Source organism: Carcharodon carcharias, chromosome 5, assembly GCF_017639515.1.
Source record: "Carcharodon carcharias isolate sCarCar2 chromosome 5, sCarCar2.pri, whole genome shotgun sequence".
Classification (NCBI taxonomy): Eukaryota; Metazoa; Chordata; class Chondrichthyes; order Lamniformes; family Lamnidae; genus Carcharodon; species Carcharodon carcharias.
In genome coordinates, this window is record NC_054471.1 from 24730993 (window position 1) to 24756551 (window position 25559).

Sequence of the window (25559 nt, forward strand, 5' to 3'; positions counted from 1 at the left end):
CCCGGACGTGCCGCAGCGTCTGGAGCTCGGACTCCAGCTCCTCAATTCTGAGCCGGAGGTCCTCCAGCAACCAACACTTGCTGCAGATGTGGTCACTGCAGCTCGCAATGGGATCTGCCAGCTCCCACATCATACAGCTACAGCACATCACCTGCCCAGCCATCTCTACTTAGTTAATTAATTTATTATTTTTTTTTTTCAAATTTGGTGCAGATTTCCTACCAACCAATCAGGTCACAGCTTTCCTGTGATGTCACTTTTTCAGTTTTGGCTTCAGTTACTCTGTGCCCCGAGGCCACTGCTCCGGTGCTCCTCCCTCCGAGTCTGCTCCCTGGAGACAAGGCCGCGAAACCCCAAGGTAAGCTAAATTTATACTCACCGCTCCGGTGCTTCTCCCTCCAATACTGCTCCCAGGATTTACTCACCAATCAGCTGCTTTTTCTTTAAAATCCACTTTCAGAAGAGTGTCCATCACAGGTCTGGTACACTCCTCTGCCTCTTCCTCTCTCTTTTTTTTTAGGTTTGAGGAGGAGGGAGGGATGGAAACACAACAGCAGTGTAATGTTTGGGGCTATTTTGTTCTTTGACAGTGGGTCCTCTTCAATTCCCTCCTGAGTCACGGTGTCTGCGGCGACTTCTCCCAGAATGCTTCAGTCACTTCTCACCAGCACCCTCTGTTGGATGCTTTTCCTCCTGTTGAGTTCAAGAGTCCTTCTCCTCGATTCCCTTCTGAGTCACAGTGTCTGTGGCAACTTCTCCCAGAATTTTTTTTTTGAAAAGTATACTTTATTCATAAAATATCTGGAAGAACATTCCAAACCATTTCAAAATCACTATCACAAAAGTACAATCATGTTCAACTTTTACACATGGATCACGAGGTGCATCAATACAATCAATGAATATTACAATCATTTCAATCTGGTCAATGTAGACAATCAGACAATGGTATTGGAGTTATCAACAAAAATCATGTTGCTCTCTGAGGTGCTTCAATACATTTATAATACAATTAGCATTCAGTGCAGATATTCATTTTGAGCTGTACAGCCCGTGGGGCTCTCAACAGTTCCCAGCCCCTCGCTGCTCTATGGCAGAAAGATCTTAGACAGCGACCTTTCCCCATTGGGCCTTTGCAGTGGCTGCCCCAAGCTTTAGTGCGACCCTCAGCCCGTAGTGCTGGACTTTGGAATGTGCCAGTCAGCAACACTTGGTTGGGGACAACTCTTTGCACTGGAAGACCAACAAGTTTCGGGCAGACCAAAGAGCATCTTTCACTGAGTTGATGATCGTCCAGCTGCAGCTGATGTTTGTCTCGGCGTGTGTCCCTGGGAACAGCCCATAGAGCACAGAGTCCTGTGTCACAGAACTGCTCGGGATGAACCTCGACAGAAACCACTGCATCTCTCTCCAGACCTTCTTTGCAAAGACACATTCCACAAGGAGGTGAACAACGGTCTCATCCCCACCACAGCCACCTTGAGGGCAACGTGCAGAAGGGGTGAGACGCCTGGCGTGTAGGAAGGAGCTGACGAGGAGGGCCTTTCTCACCACCAGCCAAGCTACGTCTTGGTGCTTGTTGGAAAGTTCTGGCGATGAGGCATTCTGCCAAATGACTTTGAAAGTCTGCTCGGGGAACCATCCCACAGGAACCACCCTCTCCTTTTCCCGTAGGGCCTCTAAGACGTTACGTGCCGACCACTGTCTGATGGACTTGTGGTCAAAGGTGTTTCTCTGCATAAATTTTTCCACGAGGGACAGGTGGTATGGCACGGTCCAACTACTTGGAGCGTTGCGCAGCAGCATGACCAGACCCATCCTTCACAACACCGGGGACAGGTAGAACCTCAGCACGTAGTGACACTTGGTGTTTGCATACCGAGGGTCTATGCATAGCTTGATGCAGCCACACACAAAGGTGGCCATCAGTATGAGGGCGATGTTGGGCACGTTTTTTCCCCCTTTATCTAGAGGCTTGTACATCACGTCCCTGTGGACACGATCCATTTTCGACCTCCAGATAAAGCGAAAGATGGCTCGGGTGATCGCCATCGCGCAGGAGTCTGGAATGGGCCAGACCTGCGCCACATACAGCAACAGCGAGAGTGCCTCACACCTGATGACCAGGTTTTTACCCACAATGGAGAGGGAGCGTCGCTCCCACATGCCCAGTTTTCTTTTCACCATAGACACTCGCTCCTTCCAGTTTCTAACGCATACCCCGGTCCCTCCGAACCATATCCCCAGCACCTTCAGGCCATCAGCCCTGACAGTGAAGGGGACAAAGGATCGGTCAGCCCAGTTCCCAAAGAACATGGCCTCGCTCTTCCCACGATTTACCTTGGCTCCCGAGGCCAGTTCGAACTGGTCGCAGATGTGGATCAGTCTGCGTACCGACAGCAGATCCGAGCAGAAGATGAACACATCGTCCATGTACAGGGAGGCTTTGACCTGAGTGCCTCCATTGCCTGGGATTGTCACTCCTCTTATGCCCGGATCCTTCCTGATGGACTCAGCAAAGGGTTCTATGCAACACACAAAAAGAACAGGCGAGAGAGGACAGCCCTGCCTGATTCCAGATTTAATAGGAAAGCTATCTGACTCCCACCCATTGATTGAGACTGCGCTATTGATGTTAGTGTAGAGCAGTTGGATCCAATTGCGAATTCCCTCCCCAAACCCCATTTTGTAGAGCTCACCCACCATGTAGGTGTGCGATACTCTGTCAAAGGCCTTCTCCTGATCCAGGCTGATGAGGCAGGTGTCCACACCCCTGTCCTGTACATAGGCAATCGTATCCCTGAGCAGCGCGAGGCTATCAGAGATCTTCCTGCCTGGCACAGTGCAGGTCTGGTCAGGATGGATCACCAATTCCAGAGCAGATTTGACCCGATTGGCGATGACCTTGGACAGAATCTTATAGTCCACATTCAACAGTGAAATGGGTCGCCAATTTCTAATTTCCTCCCTTTCCCCCTTGTGCTTGTAGATGAGGGTGATAATGCCTTTCCTCATGGATTCTGACATGCTGCCGGCCAGGAGCATACTCTCGTACACTTCTAGCAGGTCTGGGCCAATCCAGTCCCACAGAGCCGAATACAACTCCGCCGGCAAGCCGTCGCTTCCGGGAGTTCTACTCTTCTCGAAGGACTCAAGGGCCTTAGTCAGTTCATCAGGAGTTAGCGCTTTGTCCAGGCTCTCCCGTGTACTGTCGTCTAAGACCTCCGTGATGGAAAACAGGAAGGACTGGGAGACCATGCTGTCTGTGGGCTTCACGTCATACAATCCGGCATAAGAGGATTTGCTGATCCTCAAAATGTCGGACTGTGATGACTTTACTGAGCCATCTTCTTCCTTCAGGCTGCTGATCACAGAGCTCTCTCTGTGTACCTTTTGGAAGAAGAAACGTGAGCATGTCTCTTCCTGTTCCACGGAGCGGACTCTGGACCGGTAGATGATCTTGGAGGCCTCTGAGGCAAAGAGCGAGGCTTGCTGGCTCTTCACCTCTTGGAGTTCCTCCTTGACATCGACCCCCATCGACTGCAGCCAGAGCAGGTTCTGGATGTTTTTCTGGAGTTGGGACATTTCCCTCTGTTCCTTTCTAGCTTTCTGGGTGCCTTTGAGGATGAAAAACCTCTTGATGTTTCCTTTGATCGCTTCCCACCGGTGTGTCAGTGACTCAAAGAGGGGTTCACGGTTCTCCAACCTTGGTAATCCCTCTTGAGCTCCTCAATGTTCTCTGGGGTCAGCAGTTGCACGTTTAGCTTCCATACCCCCTGCCAACCCTCTGGTCCTTCTCTAAGTGGCAGTCAGCCAGTAGGAGGCAGTGGTCAGAGAAGAACACCGGCTTGACGTCGGTGGATCTGACTGTGAATGCACGGGACACAAACAGGAAATCTATCCTGGAACAGACGGACCCGTCAGGCCGCGACCAGGTGTATCTACGCTGCGCTCCATCTGCAGGGTTGCTGAAGACGTTGTGCAGCTTGGCATCCTTTACTGTTTCCATCAGGGATCTGGACGTAGCGTCCAATCTGCTGTCGGCCCTGCTGGATTGTCCAGCCGCATCGATGATGCAGTTGAAGTCACCGCCCAGAATGACCGGCCTGGAGGTCGCCAGCAGCAGTGGGAGCTGCTGCAAAACCTCCAGCCGCTCAGACCCTTGTGACGGGGCATAGAAGTTAATTACCCGGAGTGGAGCATTCTTATACATTACGTCTGCTACGAGGAGGCGCCCGCCCACCACCTCCTTAACCTGGGAGACGGTGAAGCTGCCTCCCCGCAGCAGAATCCCCAGGCCGGAGGAACGAGAGTTGTTTCCTCCCGACCAGATCGATGGCCCATGGGACCACCATGGTGACCATTGCCTGTAGGAGCTGAGGTGCGGTATCGCACACTCCTGCAGAAACAACAGGTCAGCTTTGACCTTGGCAAGGTAGTCCAAGGTCGCAACACATCGCGTAGTAGATTTAATGCTACGCACATTTATGGATACAATCTTTAAACCCATTTTAAAGCATTTCGTCTCTTACCAAACCTCTTGTCTCTGAGAGTTCCAGACCTTTGGTCTGCTCCTTCCTGCCCGTGGTGTGCTCAAATTGCTTCACTTGGGATGGGCTGAGGAAGGCGTCCTGAACCTCCCCATTGGAGATGTTCTGCTCGGGTGGCATCTGGGGGTCCGTGCAGAGAGCGGGGTTTGAAATGTCCTCTGTTGGAGAAGCTCCTCCAATCCTCTCCCCCTCTGGGGCGTTGCTGCTCCCAGCTTCCCGGAGCTGGGGTGTGCTGAGCGCCTCACTGCTCCCAGATTCCTGGGGCTGGGGTGTGCTGAGCGCCTCACTGTTCCCAGATTCCTGGGGCTGGGGTACGCTGAGCGCCTCACTGCTCCCAGATTCCTGGGGCTGGGGTGTGCTGAGCGCCTCACTGTTCCCAGATTCCTGGGGCTGGGGTACGCTGAGCGCCTCACTGTTCCCAGATTCCTGGGGCTGGGGTACGCTGAGTGCCTCACTGCTCCCAGATTCCTGGGGCTGGGGTACGCTGAGCGCCTCACTGTTCCCAGATTCCTGGGGCTGGGGTACGCTGAGCGCCTCACTGTTCCCAGATTCCGGGGCTGGGGTACGCTGAGCACCTCACTGTTCCCAGATTCCGGGGCTGGGGTGCGCTGAGCGCCTCACTGTTCACAGATTCCTGGGGCTGGGGTGCGCTGAGCGCCTCACTGTTCCCAGATTCCTGGGGCTGGGGTACGCTGAGCGCCTCACTGCTCCCAGATTCCTGGGGCTGGGGTGTACTGAGCGTCTCACTGCTCCCAGATTCCTGGGGCTGGGGTGTGCTGAGCGCCTCACTGTTCCCAGATTCCGGGGCTGGGGTACGCTGAGCACCTCACTGTTCCCAGATTCCGGGGCTGGGGTGCGCTGAGCGCCTCACTGTTCCCAGATTCCTGGGGCTGGGGTACGCTGAGCGCCTCACTGCTCCCAGATTCCTGGGGCTAGGGTGTACTGAGCGTCTCACTGCTCCCAGATTCCTGGGGCTGGGGTGCGCTGGCCTCTTCGGGCTCTGGGCAAAGTTGGGGTGCGCTGGTCTCCTCATTGTCTCCAATGTTCTGGAGCTCGGGTGTCTCGTCCTCCAACTCCCCAGAGCTTTGCCGCTTCTGCTGTAGGTACCACCCTTTCCCTTCTTCGTCCGAAGAGAAGCTGCTCTTGTTATCCGTGTCGGATGGGAGACACCTCTTGCCTCTTGTCTGGGAAGTGGCTTGGTCCCTTCTTAGCCCCTTCTTCCTTTTGGCTCTCTTCACCAGCTGCCACTCCCCCTGCTGCTTTCCCACTGCTGCCTCCTTCTCCTCCATTGATTCGCTCTCCTGAGGAGTGGGAGGTTCAGGGGGCAGTGCTGTTGATTGGCTGTCTGCTGCCTCAATCTTTTCCTCCACCTTATCTCTCTCTGTGTCCTCCTTTTTCCCGTTGTTCTCACTAGGGGCCTTGGTGGTTGGAGTGTTGCAAGTGTCCTTGGCGGTAGTGACACGAAGCAGTTCTTCTGCTTCCCCCTGGTTGGATTTGGCTGCCTGTGCATAAGTGAGGCAGCATTTGGGGCAGATCCTGTAGAGGTGTCATGCCTTGCCACACAGGTTGCAGCACTTAGCCTGTTTGCAGTCCTTTGTCTGGTGCCCTTCCTGTTTGCAGTTCTTGCAGAGGACGGCACTGCAGTTGGCCGCCACATGACCAGACTTGTCACATGAACAACAAAGTTTGGGCTGCCCAGAGTAGACAAGGTAGCCTCGGCTGCCCCCGATAGCAAAGCTGGAAGGAGGGTGGAGAATGGCTCCCTTATCATCGGTCTTGAGCATTACCTTAACCTGGCGTTTGCATGTCCAAATGCTGAAGGAGTCTCTAACCTCAGAGCAGCTCCCAACCTTGTTGAAGTACCTGGCGAGGAAGGTGAGCACGTCGGCAGCAGGGGCGTGGGGGTTGTAGAGATGCACAGTCACCACACGGTCCCGTTGCAACGGCAAAACAAAGAGCATCTCCACCGTCAGGATCTTCATCTCTGGCTGGTCTCTCTTCTCCTCGAACACCTTCAGGAACTTGACGCAAGCTGCCACATGCTTGAAAGTCACGTTGAAACATCCCGCGCTGGGGGAGTCTTACAGGGAGTAGATCTCCTCTGCTTCAAATCCACACGCCTTCAACAGGATCCGCTTGATGAAGAATGCCCAATCCATGGGTGCTCCTCCTTTGCTGTCCTTCACCATCACACGAACGGTGTTACGTACCCCATGGTATGGGGCTCGACTGGTTATAGCCATCGCTTCACGACTACACTTGATCTTAGCCAAAAGGCTGACTTCTCCCAGAATGGTTCAGTCACTTCTCACCAGCGCCCTCTGTTGGATATAGATCTGGATACATGAAAATAAGGATACATAAAACTTGACAGTAAATAGGCAATAGGAAATTGATAGTGATAATAGTCCAGACTTAAATTAGGAGGCCCCCCAGTGACAAGAAAACCATTTTCTTTCACTAGGATTGGAAGCTGTTAGCACCAAACCATCAGATATCCTCCAAAAGCAAAACACTACAGATGCTGGAAATCTGAAACAAAAACAGAAAATGCTGGAAAAACTCAGAAGGTCTGGCAGCATCTGTGGAGAGAAAGACGGAGTTAACAGTTCGAGTCCGCCTGACTCTTCATCAGATTTTTGAAACTGTCGGCTGTTATAGAAACAGAGAACCAGCTAGAACTGCCCTGGTCCTGAGTGACTATCCACAAAGTGAATCTACTGGCCATCTGCATGGGCTCTCCTGTATAGGAGGGGTGGGGAGGGTGATGGGGGGATGGGGGTGGGGTCAGGGGGAGACGATCCTGCCTTGGACCCCACCCCTAACCGGAGCCTCAAATGTGGAACTCCAGGGGTGCGGAATAGAGTCGAACTCCTGAGGGTGTGGGGGAAGGTCAGACACTCAGCAGGTGGGTGGGAGAAGGAGGAAGATGAGGAAAGACAATATAAATTAGCCTTAAGTAACTGCTCACAAATCTGGAAATGTAGGCCCCTTACCCTGAGGCTGTCCATTTTATTTCAAACCAGTTCACAAAGGTGCAGACACTCTCATCAATTAAAGAAGCATCTTCGTTTAAAGTAGGGCAATATATTAAATGTTTAACAAATTACTAAAAGGAATAAACACCCAGGAATGATTGAAGCCCTTGTGCTCATGCGCTGACATAGTGGGAGCTGTAATTCTGTTCTGGGTCTACACGCTGCTCCCTACACATTTGATTGGTTGTGCCTGCACCTAGGCCCAATAAAGATGACAGGAGCTGCTTGCAGCCTGTCCTGTGTGGACCGCGCCAGCAGGGAGGGACACAGCCAGCCATACCAATCCAGCAGGCATGAGAGGACTGCTCGGCAGATACTCTCACCAATGAAGGCTGTGGGAGGGGCCGCTTGCCCTCTCCTGAGGTAGCAGCTTGTAGCTGACCATGTTCACTCCACAGTGCGGAAGGGAGTGTCAGAGCCAGTGGGCCCTCTTGAATTGCAAGGCAGCAGGGGAAAGTATTTTGCCCCCAGGTGGGTGGACTGGCACCTGGTCAGAGTGTAGCAGCGGGCAGCGGATGTGCCAGACCAGGAGGCTCATGGTAGCTGCCTCTGTGATGCACCAGTCTGTTGAATTTCCTGTTTAATCTGAATTTGTTGTAGATTCTCCCACAAGAGAAAACATCCTCTCCACATCCACCATGTTTACTCTTCTAATCCCCAGCAGATACAAGCCTAGTCTGTCCAGCCTTTCCTCATAAAACAACCCACCCATTCCAGGGATTAGTCTGGTAAACCTTCCCTGAACTGCTTCCAATGCATTTACATCCTTCCTTAAATAAGGAGACCACTACTCTACGCAGTTCTCCAAATGTGGTCTCACAAGTGCTCTATATAATTGAAGCATAACCTTCCTACTTTTCTATAATATGCTAGTAGCTTTCTTAATTACTTACCGTACCTGCATACTAGCCCTTTGCAATTCATGCACCAGACATCCAGATCCCTCTGAATATCAGACTCTGCAATCTCTCACCATTTAGACAATATATTTCTTTTTTATTCTTCCTGCCAAAATGGACAATTTCACATTTTCCCACATTATACTTTATTTGCCAGATCTTTGCCCACTCACTTAACCTATCTATATCTGTTTGTAGCCTCCTTATGACCTCTTCACAATTTACTTTCCTGCCTATCTTTGTGTCATCAGTAAATTTGGCAACCATCCCATCCATCCCTTCATCCAAGTCATTTATATAAATTGTAAACAGTTGAGGTCCCAGCAATGATGCCTGTGGCACACCACTCGTTACATCTTACAACCTGAAAAAGAGCCATTTATGCCTACTCTCTGCTTCCTGTTAGCCAGTCAATCTTCTATCCATGCCAATATGTTACCTCCTACACCATGAGCTTTTATTTTCCACAATAACCTTTGATGTGACACCTTATGAAATGCCTTCTGGAAATCTAAGTACAGTACATCCACCAGGTCCCCTTTATCCACAGCACATGTTACTTCCTCAAAGAACTGCATTGAGTTGGTGAAACATGATTTCCCTTTCACAAAACCATGTTGACTCTGCCTGATGACCTTGAACTTATTTAAGTGCCCTGCTATAGCTTCTTTAATAATAGCTTCTAACATTTTCCCTATGATTGATGTTAAGCAAACTGGCCTGTAGATTCCCACTTTCTGTCTCCCTCCCTTTTTGAGTAAAGGAGTTACATTTGCTTTTTTCCAATCTAATGTGATCTTCCCCGAATCAAGGGAGTTTCAGAAAATTAAAACCAATGCATCAACTATCTCACTGGCCACTTCTTTTAAGACCCTAGGATGATGTCCATCAGGGCTCAGGCACTTGTTAACCCGCAGCTCCAACAATTTACTCAGTACCACTTTCCTGGTGATTATACTTTTCCTGAGTTCCTCCCTCCCTTCCATTTCCTGATTTATAGCTGCTTCTGGGATGTTACTTGTATCCTCCATAGTGAAAACTAATGCAAAATACCTGATCAATTCATCTGCCATTTCCTTGTTTTCCATTATCAATTCTCCAGACTCACTTTCTATAGGACCAACGCTCACTGAAGATGCAGAAAATTTGGAATTATTTTAAAGTGCCAGCCAGGACCAGCAGCTAGGGCACCAAAGCAGACACAGACAATCACAGTCTTACATGAAAGCTAAAAGCCTGTACAAAGGGCTCAGCTGTAAATTTGCAATTAGGAAATGGGAGACACACACGGGCGGGGACACAGGGTGACTCGATCAAGAAACGGGGAAGGCCATTTCACACCATCTGATAGCCTTGAACCACATCCAGTCAGCCCCTGTAAACCGTTTATATAGAACAAACATACGTTCTTTGCTATCTCCCAAAAGGACAATGTTTAGTCTTTGCACTGTAATTACTGTACAAGAACACAATTATCAGCCCACCAGGGGGGTCATTGCTGTGGCCTTTCTCTAACTAACACCATTAATTCGTAACTGATAGTAAAATAATATATAAACTCTGCTCATTTGAACCTCGGTGGAGAAGCGCCTGGATTGCCCAGTGTCTACTCCCCGCATGCGGAATAAAGAAGCCACTTGAATACTGCATCTGGACTTCGAGAGTTAAAATTTTGTGCCAGAGTACTCATCGGACCTTTCATCACTTTGTTAACTCTTTTCTTTTTTAAGTATTTATCGAAACTCTTACTATCTATTTTTATATTTCTGGCTAGCTTTCTCTCGTACTCTAATTTTTCTCTCCTTATTAATCTTTTAGTTATCCTCTGCTGTTCCATATATTCTGTCCAAGCTTCTGGCCTACCGCCTATTTTTGCACAATTGTATATTTTTTCTTTAAGTTTGATGCTATCTTTAACCTTTCTAGTTAACCACGGATGGTGTGTCTGTCCCTTGGACTTTTTCTTACTCATTGGAATGTATTATTCTGTGTATTCTGAACTATCCCCTTAAATATATGCCACTGCATCTCCATTGACCTATCGCTTAACTTAATTTTCCAATTCACTTTAGCCAGCTCTGCTTTTATGCCCTCATAATTGCCCTAATTTAAGTTTAAAAACACAGTTTCGGATCCACTCCTCTCTCCCTCAAATTGAATGTAAAATTCAATTGTATTATGGTCACTGCTACCTAGGGGCAGCTTCACTATGAGATCATTAATTAACCCCATCTCATTGTACAATACCAGGTCTAGTATAGCCTGCTCTCTGGTTAGCTCCAGAACATGATGCTCTAAGAAACAATCCTGAAAACATTCTATGAACTCTTCATCTAGGCTATCCTTTGCCCATCTGACTATCCCAGTCTAGATGTACATTAAATCTTCCCATGATTATCGCCGTGCCTTTCTGACAAGCTCCCATTATTTCTTCCTTTATGCTCCACCCTACCATGTGGTTACTGTTAGGAAGCCTGTACACAGCTCCCACAAGTGACTTCTTGCCTTTACCATTTCTCATCTCTACCCAAACTGTTTCTACATCCTGGTTTCCTGAACTTAGATCATCCCTCTCTATTGTGCTAAAATCATCATTAACTAACAGAGCTACCCCTCCACTTTTTCATCGCTTCCTGTCCTTCCTAAATGTCCTATACCCTTTAATATTCAGGTCCTAATCCATGTTCTCCTGCAGCGATGACTCTGTAATGGCTATCAAATTGTAATTATTTATTTCTATGTGCGCTCTCAGTTCATCTGTTTTGTTTCGAATACTTCGTACATTCAGATACAACTTTTAGTTTTATCCTTTTATTCTTTTTATAATCTCTCGTCTCATCTGTTGATTGACTGTTAGATTTGTACTTTCTATCCCTTCCTGTCACAATCTGTTCTTCATTTCCCATATTAATACCTTTCCCTTTTGCCTTGTATCTACTCTTTGGTTTACCACATCTTCCCAAATTTGATCCCTTTTCTCCACTACTTCCCTAGTTATATGGCTCGCAAGAACACCTGTCCCAGCACTGTCCAGGTGTAGATCACCCCAGTGGTATAGATCCCACTTTCCCCAGTGCTCCATGAACTAGAACCCACTTCTGCAGCACCAGGCATTCATCTCCCTTATCTGATTTGTCCTGTGCCATTTGCACACGGTTCAGGTAATAATCCAGAGATTAGGAGTATCTGCTTCTTAATTTGGTATCAAGCTCATCATACTGACAATGCAGAACCTCCTTCTTTGTCCTGCCAATGTCATCAGTAACATGGACCATGATGACTAGGTCCTCCCCCTCCCACTGCAAGTTCCTCACCATCACCAGGCAGATGTCCCGAAACCTGGCACTGGGCAGGCAACATCAGCCATCTGGATACCCGATCATTGCAACAGAGAATAGTATCAATCCCTCTGACTATACTGTTCCCTACTACCATTACATTCCTTGTAACTCCCCCCACTTGAATGGCTTCCTGTACCATGGTGTCAAGGTCAGTCAGCTCATCCACCCTGCAACCCCCACTCTCACCCAAAAAAGCTGAAAACGCCTCAAACCTGTTGGACAATTGCAAGGGCCGAGGCTCCTGCACTCCTGCCCTCTGGGTCCCCTTACCTGCCTCACTTACAGTCACACCTTCCTGTCCCTGACCACTGACCAAATCAGAAGACCCTATCCTAAGGGGTGTGACCACCTCCTGGAATAAAGTGTCCAGGTAACTTTTCCCCCTCCCTGATATGCCGCAGTGTCTGCAGCTCGGCCTCCAGCTCAATACCTCGGAGCTGAATTTCCTGCAGCCGCAAAAACTTACTGCGCATGTGTTTCTCTGGGTCACACCGGTATCCAGAAGCTCCCACATCCTGCAATTGCAGCACATCACCTGCCCTGATATCTCCAATATGTGTTAATTAATTGCTAATTAATTTATTATCATTACTAAAGCTTACACTTCCCAAGAGGTTCCGGCACGGCCAGGAAACTTTACAATTCTGATAACACAACACATTACTTACAATACTGATAAAACTAACAATCTCAGTTACTGATTTACCTGCTCCTTCTGCTGCACCAAAGTGGAAATCAAATACTGGAGGCTGAAAAATAATAGAAAGGAAAAGCACCTTCTCCCCATCCTTCACCAAACTCCACACTCAGCACACTTTACATCCCGCAGCGAGCCTGACATAAAGCACCTCTTTCCCCCCATACACTGAATTCCAGCTTTGAACCAAATTCCCAAGTATATTCACAGTCTCTGTCTCATTTAGGCCAATGTATCCCCTCTGTGACCATATGATGTAAGGAGTCTGTAAATTCAACCATCAACCCTGTGTTTGCTGGCCTAAACTGACTCCCAGTGGCAATATCATGATTTTAATACTTCATTCACGTTTTCAAATCCTTACCTCACCCCTTCCCATCTCCACCACCTACTCCAGCCCTGCAACTGTCAGAAATCTCTTTGTTCTTCCAATTCTGGCCTCTTGCACATCCCCAATTTTAATCACTATCATTAGCATCCAATCAGAGAATTCCACCCTAAAATTCTCCATCCTGCATCAACTCTCATCCTTTGTCTAAAAGCTGCCTCTTTAATTAAACTTGTCCTAGTGTCTCATTAGCTGAGTCAGTGTCAATTGTTCAATAATTGTTCCTGTGAAGCACCTTGAGTGCTTTAGTTAAGCTAATGGTGCGATATAAAATATGAAAACAGTAATCAGCAACTAAATTGAGGAAGGTTATTCAATATTTGGGTGTGATGCTTCATTGCAGGGCTGACTCACCCTAATCTCTTGTGGATCATTTTCAAATATAAAAGTTGTTTATTTCTCAGGAAATGAAGGAATAGGAACAGGAATCTGCCAGACAGCCCAAAGAGCTTGGTTCACCTTTCAATACGATCCTGGCTGACTTTGGGCTTCAGCTCCCATTTTCCTGCTCACTCCCCATATCCCTTAACTCCCTGAGAGACCATATATCTGTCTATCCTGGCCTTAAATATATTCACAATCCTCTGGAGCAGAGAATTCAAAAGATACACAAGCTTTTGAGTGAAATAATTTCTCCTCATCTCAGTCCAAAATGATTGGCCCCTTATCCTGTGACTGTGCTCCCGTGTTTTAGACTCCCCAGCCAGTGGAAACAATCTCTGTGTCCACTCGATCAAGTGTCTTCAGAGTTTTGTAGGTTTCAATGAGATCACCTCTCATTCTCCTGAACTCCAGAGAATATAAACCCAATTTACTCAGCCTCTCTTCATAGGACAACCCCCTCATCCCAATTTAGCGACTCTTCACTGTAGCGCCTCCAATGCGAGTATATCCTTTCTTAAATGTGGAGACCAAAACTGCACACAGTATTCCAAATTTGGCCTCGCCAAAACCCTGAACAACTGTAGCAAGACTTCTTTCCCCTTATACTCCAATCCCCTTGTAATAAAGGCCAACATGCTGTTTACCTTCCTAATTGCTTGCTGCTCCTGCATGCTGACTTTCTGCATTCCCTGTACAAGCACACCCAGGTCTCTCTGAACATCCACACTTACAAATTTTTCACCTTTTAAAAAATATTCTGCTTTTTTATTCTTACGACCAAAGTGACTAACTTCACATTTCCTTACATTATACTCTATCTACCATCTTGTTGCACACTCACTTAACCTGTTTATATCTCTTTGCAACCTCTGTATCCTCCCTACAGCTTGCTTTTCCACCAAGTTTGGTGTCACCAGCAAACTTAAATACATTACTCTCTCTCTACATCTAAGTCATTAACGTAAATAGCTGAGGCCCCAGCGCTAGCCTTTGCAACACTCCACTATTCACTGCCTGCCAACTTGTAAAAGCCCAGTTTCTGTTTTCTATCCATTAACCAATTGCTTAGCGTGGGACTCTCTAGACAGGTCAGAGGTCTTGGCTGAAGGAGGAAATGGTGGCCTAGTGACAATGTCACTCAGTTAGTAATTGCAAGGCCCAGGCTAATGCCCTGGAGACATGGGTTCAAATCTCACCATGGCAGTTGGCTGAATTTAAATTCAATTAATAAAATCTGGAATATAAAGCTAATCTCAGTGATGGTAACCATGACAACTATCACTGACTGTTGTAAAAACCCATCCAGTTCACTAATGTCCTTCAGGCTAGGAAATCTGCCATCCTTACCTGGTCTGGCCTACATGTGACTCTACATCCACAGCAGTCTGGTTGATTCTTAGCTGCCCTCTGAAATGGCCAAGCAAGTGAGTTTAAGGGCAATTGGGGAAGGGCAACAAAGGCTGGCCTTGCCAGTGACACCACATCCCATGAAAGAATAAAGGACAATAAATGAAGGGAGAAGTACGTAGGCTGAGTGAGTATGTGCTGAGTAGGCACTCAAAGTTGTTCACTGGGAAGTTAGGTAAGCTCCTGCATGTTAAGGAAAGGTAACTGTGAAAGAAGGTGTGACTCTAATCAGAACGAAGCCATGCACTGAAAGGGTAAGAGTTGGATTGCCTCCAAAAATGCTGAGTCTCAACATTAGTCCCACACAGTGGGAAGAGTTTCACCCCAGTCGGGGGAGTTGTGTGGGGGCAGGCGCAAAGCTGATTGGCGCCCCCGGTCAGGTCTGTGCTGCCATTTTACATGGGTAGGCCAATGAAGGCCCACCCGGTGTGACGTGTGCCCAGAAGCGCTGAGCGCTCCCTGTGTGGGCGGCGGGGGTGGGGGGGGGGTGGTTGGGGTGGATTCCCTGAGTCGGGGCCTGTGCTCTTTCACGCACATGCAGGAAAGAGTGCAGAAATCTCCCTGAGGCACAGATCTGACTCAGGGAGGTTAGTTTAAGTTTTAAAAATTTAAATATTTAAAAATTTTAGAACATGCCCCCTCATATGACAGTGTCACATGAGCTGGGACATGTCACAGAATCAGAGAATCACACAGTGCAGAAGAGGCCCTTTGGCCCATCGAGTCTGCACCGACACGTGAGAAACACCTGACCTACCTACCTAATCCCATTTACCAGCACTTGGCCCATAGCCTTGAATGTTATGACGTGCCAAGTGCTCATCCAGGTACTTTTTAAAGGATGTGAGGCAACCCACCTCCACCACCCTCCCAGGCAGTGCATTCCAGACTGTCACCACCCTCTGGGTAAAATGTCAATGAAAATTAATGAAAAAATTTATTTAATTTATAAGCCCTTCATGAAACCTCATCCCGCCCATAGATAATGTTCCATGAAAAATGCAAAGGTCGCCTGGGCTCTTTGCCTGCACGCCAACTTTAAGGTTGGATGGACAGCTCAGTTTATTACTTTAATTGATTTTTAAATGGCCTCAACAGGCCTTTGATAGTTCGGCAGGCACACAGCTGATTTGGTTGCACGCCCGCCGAACTGAAAATCTAAATGACGCGCGGTGATGCCAGGACACCCACCCGACATCACCGTGTGTCATTTTACACCTCGGTGAGCGGGCCGCACCCCTGCTCACCCAGCCAAAAATTCAAGCCAGTGAGTGGAGTTCAGCCATCGTATTTCCAAAAAAGGATAGTACAGTTTGATTATGCAACAATTACAAGAGCGCCATTAACCCATGAGCCCTGTGACAGCCCTGACCATATGTGGACACATTGTCACATTTGAGTGGGAGAATAGTATTTTTCAGGTTAGACCTGGCACATGCCTATAATCAGTTAGAGACAGATGAAGAGTCAAAGGAGTACTTGGTATTTTCCACCAGTAAAGGTCTCTTCCAACTGAAATTGATTGGTATATGGCAGTGCTACCGTACCAGCTATTTGGCAGATTGCAATAGAACAGGTTCTTCGAGGACTGCCCAGGGTACAGTTATACCTGGATGATATTTTGGTCACAGGTCAGTATCAAGGGAAGCACATGTCAAACCTAGTGAGGCCTGAAGCTGAAGAAAGGAGTGTGGATGTATGTGCGACTCGGGACCCAGGATAGATGCGCAGGGAGTACTCAAAGAGATGCCAACTTTAAGACTTTCTTAATAACATACCCCAAAACTCACAAATCACCCCAATAATCCACACAAATTAAGGCTTTTCATCACAAACCTTATGTAAGGTAAAATTTGGTAATTTAAGCCCTGTTAATTACACAAATATACCAACAAGGTGAAGTCTAAAAGCATTTTCCTTTGAACTGTGTATTTAATGTTATAAACAAATCCTGGTAGGTACGTTGCCCAGCTTTGTATTTACTCAGCTGCAGCTTGGGGAGGTGTTGGCCTCGTGATATTGTCACTGGATAAGTAACCCAGACATCCAGGGTAATGCCCTGGGGACCTGGGATCAAATCACACCACAGCAGATGGTGGAATTTGAATTCAATAAAAATCTGGAATTAAAACTCTGATGATGACCATGAAACCATTGCTGATAGTTATAAAAACCTGTCTGGTTCACTAATGTCCTTTAGGGAAGGAAATCTGCTGTCCTTATCTGGTCTGGCCACATGTGACTCCAGACCCACAGCAATGTGGTTGACTATTAAATGCTCTTTGAACTAGGGCAACTAGGGACAGGCAATAAATGCTGGCCTAGCCAGTGATGCACACATCCCATGAGCAAATTTAAAAAAGCTAATCCTTTGTGTGGGCTGAACAAAGCGGTTAGTGGTTTGTTATCTGTACTGAGTGCCAGTTTGTGTCCAAGCATATCAAACCTTCACAAACATGACAGCCAAAGCTTCACGTTCTCTCCAAGGATATTTCTGTTCAGTCTTTGATGACATGCTTGTCACAAACTGTATTGGCATTTTGTCTCCATTGGGACACGCGTGTGAAAGTCAGGAAAGAGAATACAGCAAATTGAAAACATGCTTAGACCTACAGATGTGTCTACCTCAAGTAGACATGGGTAGGCATAATTATTATTGGAAATATGTATCAAATCTAGCACGTAAAATTGTGCCATTGACCATTTTTTTATTCATCCGTGGGATGTGGGCTTCACTGGCTGGGCCAGCATTTATTGCCCATCCCTAATTGCCCTTGAAAAGGTGGTGGTGAGCTGCCTTCTTGAACTGCTGCAGTCCAGGTGCAGTCTGGTATAGGTACTCCCACAGTGCTGTTAGGAAGGGAGTTCCAGGATTTTGATCCAGCGACAGTGAAGGAACAGAGATATATTTCCAAGTCAGGATGGTGTGTGACATGGAGGCGAACTTCCAGGTGGTGGCATTCCCATCTATCTGCTGTCCTTGTCCTTCTAGATGGTAGTGGTTGTGGGTTTGGAAGGTGCTGTCTAAAGAGCCTTGGTGAATTCCTGCAGTGCATCTTGTAGAGGGTACACACTGCTGCTAATATGCATCGGTGGTGGAGGGAGTGAATGTTTATGGATGTGGTGCCAATTAAGTGGGATGCTTTGTCCTGGACAGTGTTAAGCTTCTTGAGTGTTGTGGGAGCTGCACTCATCCAGGTAAATGGGGAGTATTCCATCACACTCCTGACTTGTGCCTTGTAGATGCTAGGCAGGCTCTAGGGAGGCAGGAGGTGAGTTATTCTCTGCAGAATTTCCGGCCTCTGACCTGCTCTTGTAGCCGCTGTATGTAGATGGCTAGTCCAGTTCAATCAATGGTAGCCCCCAGGATGTTGATAATGGGTTATTCAGCAATGGTAATCCCATTGAATGTCAAGGGGCAATGGTTGGACTCTCTCTTGTTGGAGATGGTCATTGCCTGGCACTTGTGTGGTATGAATATTACTTGCCACTTGTCTGCCCAAGCCTGGATATGGTCCAGGTCTTGCTGCATTTGGACATGGACTGCTTCAGTATCTGAGAAGTAGCAAATGGTGCTGAACATTGTGCAATCATCAGCGACCTTATGATGGAAGGAAGGTCATTGATGAAGCAGCTAAAGATGGTTGGGCCTAGGACACTACCCTGAGGAACTCCTGCAGTGATGCCCTGGAGCTGAGATGACTAATCTCCAACAACCATAACCATCTTCCTTTGTGCTAGGTATGACTCCAACCAGTGGAGAGTTTTCCCCCGATTCCCATTGTCTCCAATTTTGCTAGGGCTCCTTGATGCCGCACTCGGTCAAATGCTGCCTTGATGTCAAGGGCAGTCACTCTCACCTCACCTTGGGAATTCAGTTCTTTTGTCCAAGTTTGAGCCAAGGCTGTAATGAGGTCAGGAGCTGAATGACCCTGGCAGAACCCAAACTGGGCATCGGTGAGCAGGTTATTGCTAAGCAAGTGCCACTTGATAGCACTGTTGATGACCCCTTCCATTACTTTACTGATGATGGAGAGTAGACTAATGGGGCAGTAACTGGGCGTGTTGGATTTGTCCTGCTTTTTGAGTACTGGACATACCAGGGCAATTTTCCACATTTCCGGCTACATGCCAGTGTTGTAGCTGTACTGGAACAACTTGGCTAGGGGCACGACAAGTTCTGGGGCCCAAGTCTTCAGCAATATTGCCGGAATATTGTCAGAGCCCATAGCCTTTGCAGTATCCAGTGCCTTCATCCGTTTCTTGATATCACGTGGACTGAATCAAGTTGGCTGAAGACTGGCATCTATGATGCTGGGGACCTCTGGAGGAGGCCGAGATGGATCATCGGCACTTTTGGCTGAAGGTTGTAGCCAATGCTTGAGCCTTATCTTTTACTCTGAGGCTAGAGAAGACCCGAAAATATGAGTGATCACAAGAAGCAAAGGATGGATTTGTATGATCAAAGTAGTTGCTTCGAGAGTCAGAGTTTTTGACAGACTTTGACCCAGAGATATCAATAACAATAGCTGCAGATGCAAGTCCTATTGGGGTACAAGCAATTCTTTCACATGGAGGGAGGGTCATTGACGAAGCAGCTGAAGATGGTTTGACCGAGGACACTACCCTGAGGAACTCCTGCAGTCTTGAGGCTAAAATGATTGGACTCCAACAACCACAACTATGTCCCTTTGTGCTGGTTATGACTTCACTTGTGGAGGATTTTCCTCCTGATTCTCATTGATTCCAGTGTTGCTAGGGCTCCTCAATGCCACACTCAGTCAAACGATACCTTGATGTCAAGGGCAGTAACCCTCACTTCACCTCTTGAATTCAGTTCTTTTGTCCATGTTTGGAACAAGGCTGCAATGGGAACTGGAGCCTGGCACAGCCTAGCAGTGGTGAGCAGGTTATTGATGAGTAAGTGTTGTTTGTGTGATGACCCTTGTGTTTTGGGAAAAAGCCTTTATTTTCGTTTGAGAATGTCCCTTTAATACCAAATTGGAACTGGGGAGAATTCTGGAAAGGGTATAATTGGACTTCCTAGCAAGCATTTTAGTTGTGAGAAATGAACATGTGACCTGAGATAGTTATGGGGACGAAAGTTAAAAAGCAAAGCGTAAACAGACAGTTATTTGGAATATTGAATTACAGCTAGTCTCAGATTCTGCAGGTCAGAACAGGTCCTGGTGAAGAACCAGGGAGAATAGAGCAGAGACTGTGTTGTCATGTGTGTTGTACAGTTGGAAAGCACAGAGAGCTGAAGACAGGGAGAGCGGGGGCTGTGGATTGGACAAGATCCCCATTGCTGCTGTTTCAGTTTTACCAGAGCCAACCTGACCATTTAAAGGCATTGGAGAAGGGACTCCCTGGGTATTCTGTGCTAACCGGACTGTTGTGAGTCTAGCTGGGGAGGTTTTGCAGGATTGTATTGTTTCATCTGGGAACTTCAGGTGGAATATAGCTTCTGGTGAAACTGACTCAAGGACTAAATCCATTGAGTGAAAAGTGAGGAATTCTACATACCAGAGGCTGAGTTGGAAAGACTTTAAGATTTCATGTGGTGCCATGTTTGTGCTGGAAGTGATGCGGGTTCTTGTAAATATCTTTGTTGTATCAACTATTTGAAGTGAAACCTCGTACAGCAGTGTTCTTTTTGTTGGCCTTGTGCGAGATTCCTTGCTTTTTCAAACAGAAAACTGATCCATTTGTAGTGAGCTTTTCTTGCATCCCCTCACACAAGTTCACAGTTGTGGACCGCAGTCAAAAGAAAATATCAGCTTTTCCCCAAAGCACGAGGGTCATCACACCTGATAGCACTGTCGACAACACCTTCCATCACTTTGCTGATGATCAAGAGTGGGCTGATGGGGCGGTAATTGGCTAGATTGGATTTGTCCTGCTTTTTGTAGACAGGACAACCCTGGGCAATTTTCCACATTGTCAGGTTGTATTGTAGCTGTACGGGGACAACTTGGTTAGGGGTACAGCTAGCTCTGGAACACAAACCTACAGTATTACTGCTGGGATGTTGTCAGGGCCCATAGCCTATGCAACATCTAGTGCCTTCAGCTGTTTCTTGATCACACGTGAAGTGAATGGAAATAGCTGAAGACTGGCTCTTTAGCTCTGAAGAAGGGTCATACACACTCGAAACATTAACTCTATTTCTCTCTCCACCGATGCTGCCAGACCTGCTGAGCTTTTCCAGCATTTTCTGTTTTTGTTTCAGATTTCCAGCTTCTGCAGTATTTTGCTTTTATATAGTTATAATTATGGGCATCTGCGATGCTAGGTACCTCAAGAGGAGGCTGAAATGAATCATCCACCTGGCGCTTCTGGCTGAAGATGATTGCGAATGCTTTAGCTTTGCCTTTGGCACTGATGTGCAGGGCTGCCCCATCATCAAGGATGGGGTTATTTGTGGATTCTCCTCTTCCCATTAGTTGTTTAATTGTCCACCACCATTCACGACTGAGTGTGGCAGGACTGCAGAGTTTTGGTCCGATCAGTTGGTTGTGGGGTCGCTTAGTGTGCCTGCAGCATGCTGCTTCTACTTTTTAGCATGCATGTTATGTAGCCCTTTGCTGTAGCTTCACCAGTTTCGGGGCTGCCCCTGACATGCTGTCCTGCACTCTTCCTTGAACCAGAGTTGATGCTCCGGCTTGTTGGTAATGGTAGAGAGAGGTATATGCTGGGCCTAGAAGTTACAGATCATGGATGAACACAAAGATAAAAGCAAAAAACTGCGGATGCTGGAAATCCAAAACAAAAACAAAACTACCTGGAAAAACGCAGCAGGTCTGGCAGCATCTGCGGAGAGGAACACAGCTAACGTTTCGAGTCCGAATGACCCTTCAACAGAACTAAGTGAAAATAGAAAAGAGGTGAAATATAAGCTGGTTTAAGGTGGTGGAGGTGGGGGGGGAGTTGGGAAAAGTAGAGCTGGATAGAGGGCCAGTGATAGGTGGAGATAGCCAAAAGATGTCACAGACAAAAAGCACAAAGAGGTGTTGAAGGTGGTGATATTATCTGAGGAATCTGCTAATTAAGGGTAGAAAGCAGGACAAACAAGGTACAGATAGCCCTAGTGGGAGTGGGGTGAAGGAATCGAAAAAGGCTAAAAGGTAGAGATAAAACAATGGATGGAAATACATTTAAGAATAATGGAAATAGGTGGGAAAAGAAAAATCTATATAAATTATTGGAAAAAACAAAAAGGAGGAGGATCGGAAAGGGGGTGGGGATGGAGGAGAGAGTTCATGATCTAAAATTGTTGAACTCAATATTCAGTCCGGAAGGCTGTAAAATGCCTAGTTGGAAGATGAGGTGCTGTTCCTCCAGTTTGTGTTGAGCTTCACTGGAACAATGCAGCAGGCCAAAGACGGACATGTAGGCATGAGAGCAGGGTGGAGTGTTGAAATGGCAAGTGACAGGGAGGTCTGGGTCATGCTTGCGGACAGACCAAAGGTGTTCTGCAAAGCGGTCACCCAGTCTGCGTTTGGTCTCTCCAATGTAGAGAAAACCACATTGGGAGCAACGAATGCAGTAGACTAAATTGAGGGAAGTGCAAGTGAAATGCTGCTTCACTTGAAAGGAGTGTTCAACCTCGCAGAGGCTGAGCGTCAACTCGCAGACACTTCCTCCTACCTCTCCCTGGACCATGACCCCACCACTGAACATCAAGCCATTGTTTCCAGGACTGTCACTGACCTCATCTCCTCTGGAGATCTTCCTCTCACAGCTTCCAACCTGATAGTCGCCCAACCTCGGATGGCATGCTTCTATCTCCTACCCAAAATCCACAAACAGAACTGCCCCGGTAGACCGATCGTCTCAGCCTGTTCCTGCCCCACGGAACTCATTTCTCGTTATCTTGACTCCCTTCTCTCTCCCCTTGTCCAGTCCCTTCCCACCTACATCCGTGATTCCTCTGACACCCTACATCATATCAACAATTTCCAGTTCCCTGGCCCCAACCGCTTCCTCTTCACCATGGACGTCCAATCCCTCTACACCTCCATCCCCCACTGGGATGATCTGGTGGCTCTCCGCTTCTTCCTCGAACAGAGGCCCGAACAATCCCCATCCACCACTACTCTCCTCCGTCTGGCTGAACTTGTTCTCACGCTGAACAATTTCTCCTTCAACTCCTCTCACTTCCTCCAAATAAAAGGTGTGGCTATGGGTACCCGCATGGGCCCCAGCTATGCTTGTCTCTTTATGGGGTATGTGGAACATTCCTTATTCCAGTTCTACTCCGGCCCCCTCCCACAACTCTTTCTCCGGTACATTGATGATTACTTCGGTGCTGCTTCATGCTCTCGTCTGGACCTGGAAAAAATTATTAATTTTGCTTCCAATTTCCACCCATCCATCATTTTCACGTGGTCCATCTCTGATACTTCCCTTCCCTTCCTTGACCTCTCTGTCTCAATCTCTGGTGATAGACTGTCCACCATTATCCATTACAATCCTACCGACTCCCACAGATACCTCGACTACAGCTCCTCACATCCCGCTTCCTGTAAGGACTCCATCCTATTCTCTCAGTTCCTTTGCCTCCGTCGCATCAGTTTTGATGATACCACTTTCCAAAACAGTTCCTCTGACATGTCCTCCTTCTTCCTTAACTGAGGTTTTCCACCCACGGTCATTGACAGGGCCCTCAACCGTGTCCAGCCCATCTCCCGCGCATCCACCCTCACACCTTCCTCTCCCTCCCAGAAACATGATAGGGTCCCCCTTGTCCTCACTTATCACCCCACCAGCCTCTGCATTCAAAGGATCATCCTCCTCCATTTCCGCCAACTCCAGCATGATACCACCACCAAATACATCTTCCCTTCACCCCCCACCGGGCGGCATTCCACAGGTATCGTTCCCTCCGGGACACCCTGGTCCACTCTTCCATCACCCCCTACACCTCAACCCCCTCCCACGGCACCTTCCCATGCAACCGCAGAAGGTGCAACACCTGCCCCTTTACTTCCCCTCTCCTCACCGTCCAAGGGCCCAAACACTCCTTTCAAGTGAAGCAGCATTTCACTTGCACTTCCCTCAATTTAGTCCATTGCATTCGTTGCTCCCAATGCGGTTTCCTCTACATTGGAGAGACCAAACGCAGACTGGGCGACCGCTTTGCAGAACACCTTCAGTCTGTCCGCAAGCATGACCCAGACCTCCCTGTCGCTTGCCATTTCAACACTCCACCCTGCTCTCTTGCCCACATGTCTGTCCTTGGCCTGCTGCATTGTTCCAGTGAAGCTCAATGCAAACTGGAGGAACAGGACCTCATCCTCCGATTAGGCACTTTACAGCTTTCTGGACTGAATATTGAGTTCAACAATTTTAGATCATGAACTCTCCCCTCCATCCCCACCCCCTTTCTGATCCCCCTTTTTTCCATTAATTTATATGGATTTTTCTTTTCCAACCTAGTTCCATTATTTTTAAATGTATTTCCATCCATTGTTTTATCTCGACCTTTTAGCCTATTTCGATCCCTTCCCTTCACCCCACCCACCCCCACTACAGCTATTTGTACCTTGCTCGTCCTGCTTTCTACCCTTAATTAGCACATTCCTTAGATAATATCACCACCTTCAACACCTCTTTGTCCTTTTGTCTACGACATATTTTGGTTATCTCCACCTATCACTGGCCTACCAACCAATCAGGTCACAGCTTTCCTGTGATGTCATTTTTTTTCAGTTTTGGCTTCAGTTACTCTGTGCCCCGAGGTCACCGCTCCGGTGCCCCTTAAACCAGCTTATATTTCACCTCTTTTCTATTATTTTTTAGTGCTGTTGAAGAGTCATATGGACTCGAAACGTTAACTGCGTTCCTCTCCACAGATGCTGTCAAACCTGCTGAGTTTTTCCAGGTATTTTAATTTTTGGTATAGACATGTTGGAAACACATTCAGTATGTGGTGTAAACACAGCAACATTTGAATCTCAAGATTTACACGTAACCGGAGCTCCCCCAAGTGGACACTCCGAACAATTCTATCCAGCAATCCATCAGTTTCCTGAACACAGTTGCAGCATTTGAACCAGGATCCTGGGGATTGGGGCTGAGGAGATGTGGAGAGGCTCTCAATCAGCCTTTCTCTGTCTCCAAATGTGCAGATTTGGGGATCAGGCTCTTGCAGCACCTACATGTCCTTCCTTTTCCCCTGCATCACGAGGCTACTCTCTGTCTGTGGTCTGAGGTTTGATGTCTGCAAGCTGCTCTCTGCCCCAACTGCCAGGAACTCTGTATTCACCTTAACCCTAACCCTCTCATCCAAGGCCTGCACCCGATACGGAGGGTCACAGTTTACAGAAGCCATGGCAAAGGAGGTGGACTTTGGTACCCAACAATGGGGATGCCCCAGCTAACCTCCTCCCGACCTGTCCCTTCAGTCTCTCTAACAAAGGATTGCCTCGAGGCCTCTTTTCCCGATATTAGTCAGGTCAGGATTACATCCCATTGAATATTCTTTGCATATACTTAGGAAGACCCACAGAACTTCCAGGTAGTGAAGCAAATATCTGATAGGTCAAATCAGATGTTATAATTATGAAAGGGTTTGATAGGGTAGGTGTAGAGAAGGTCTTTCCACTGGTGGGTGAGACCAGAACGAGGGATGATAGGTTTTAGATAGTCATTTGTGAACTCAATGGGGAATTAATGAGGAACTTCTTTCCCCAGCGAGTGGTTAAAATGTGGAACTTGCTACCACAAGCAGTAGTTGAAGCAAATACCATTGATGCATTTAGGGAAGAGCTAGAAAAGTGTACGAGAGCGATAAAAGAATAGAGGGATATCTCAATAGGGTGAGGTGAATGAGAGCGGGTGGAGCATGAAT